Source organism: Bison bison, unplaced genomic scaffold (assembly GCF_000754665.1).
Source record: "Bison bison bison isolate TAMUID 2011002044 unplaced genomic scaffold, Bison_UMD1.0 scf7180017864365, whole genome shotgun sequence".
Classification (NCBI taxonomy): domain Eukaryota; kingdom Metazoa; phylum Chordata; class Mammalia; order Artiodactyla; family Bovidae; genus Bison; species Bison bison.
Window position 1 is genome coordinate 3,131,405 of NW_011494937.1, and position 1,940 is coordinate 3,133,344.

Here is a 1,940-nt window from a genome sequence, read left to right on the forward strand (position 1 = left end):
CTGCTCAGTTGTGTCCGACTCTGCAACCCCATGGACTGTAGCCCACCAGGCTCTTCTGTCCATGGGGATTCTCCAGGCAAGAATACTGGAGTATGTTGCCATGCCCTCCTCCAGGGGATCTTCCCAACTCAGGAATAGAACCCAGGTCTTTTGCACTTTAGGCAGATTCTTTACTGTCTGAACCACCAGGAACATTATTAAACCTTAAAAAGAATGGAAATTCTAATGCGTACTACAACATGAATGAATCTTGAGGACATTATGCTAAGGGAAATAAGCCAGTCACAAAAGGAAAAATAATGTATGATTCTACTTACATGAGGTACCTAGAGTAGTCAAATTCAAAGTCACACAAATTAGAATGAGGTTGCCAGGGCCAGGGGACAAGAAGGGATAGTGTGTTATTGTCAATAGGTACACATTTCAGTTTTGTGAGATGAACAGTTCTATGGATGGATAGTGGTGATGAAAATACAACAGTGTGAATGAACTTAACGCTAGCAAACTCTGCACTTAAAAAGAATTCATTTGGAATTCTTGGTTAATTTCCAAAGCATTCTTGAGAGAGAAAAATGCTTCAGGGAGGCATTCACTTCCTGACTTCAAACTGTATTACAAAGTTAAAGTAATCAAACCAGAATTATACTGGCATAAAAACACACATTGAGCAAAACAACAGAACCAAGAGCCTGTATCAAATCAACATGATACACACCTTAATATTATATAATTTTACATGACAGTTATATCTCAATAAAGCTGAAGAAAAATTATCAAATACTGAAAATCAAATACTGGCTGCAAAAATTCAATTCCTGTTGCAATGATTACATTTCCTCCTCCTTTTCTGTGCCATTTCCATTTCTGTCTAGCTTATAAGGATTCATGTGATTACATTTAGGACCTGCCCACAATATTTGGCACAATAGTTCCTCTACAAAGATTCTAATTCCAAATTAGCAACATTCACGCTTTTATTTAGAATGTGACCAAATTGTTTTGAGGATCACTATTCAATCCATTATAGAAATATCTTCTAGTTGGCTTCATGGAAAATGCTATAATCATCTGATTCAAAGAAGGACAGTTATGGGTCCGTCTTTGAAAGTCATGTGCATATATGACATCTTCATCTGGTGCCACCACTGAGGAGAACTAGTCCCAGGACAAGACAAAACGTGAATGATTGAATGAATCCCTGCTCCCTCTTTTTATATATCTCTTTCCTCTGAAGTCCTTGAAGTGAAAGATAACTCTCTTTATTGTTTGGGTATATTAGAGTTAGAGATTCTTTTCCTTATTGGAACTGAAGGTTTCCTCACTAATGAAGTTCAAATATCTCTCAGTCATCTCAAACTACTGATATCCTTTAATTTTGCTAATTTCATAGGTAATGAAATTGAGTGTGGTAGATACCTAATGTCTTCAGAAAGTTATGGTTTACCAGTGACCAATCTAATTCATTATGAAGTCAGTGACTTAAAGGTCACATTTCTTACTTCACTGATGAAAGTGAAAGAGGAGAGTGAAAAAGTTGGCTTAAAGCTCAACGTTCAGAAAACTAAGATCACGGCATCTGGTCCCATCACTTCATGGCAAATGGATGGGGAAACAGTGGAAACAGTGGCTGACTTTATTTTTCTGGGCTCCAAAATCACTGTGGATGGTGACTGCAGCCATGAAATTGAAAGACACTTGCTCCTTGGAAGGAAAGTTATGACCAACCTAGATAGCATATTAAAAAGCAGAAGTAATTAGCCTCTAATTAAAATAAATAAATTTAAATTAAAAATATACAAAAAATTTTAAAAAAAGCAGAGACATTACTTTGCCAACAAACGTCCATCTAGTCAAGGCTATGGTTTTTCCAGTAGTCATGTATGGATGTGAGAGTTGGACTATAAAGAAAGCTGAGCACTGAAGAATTGATGCTTTTGAAC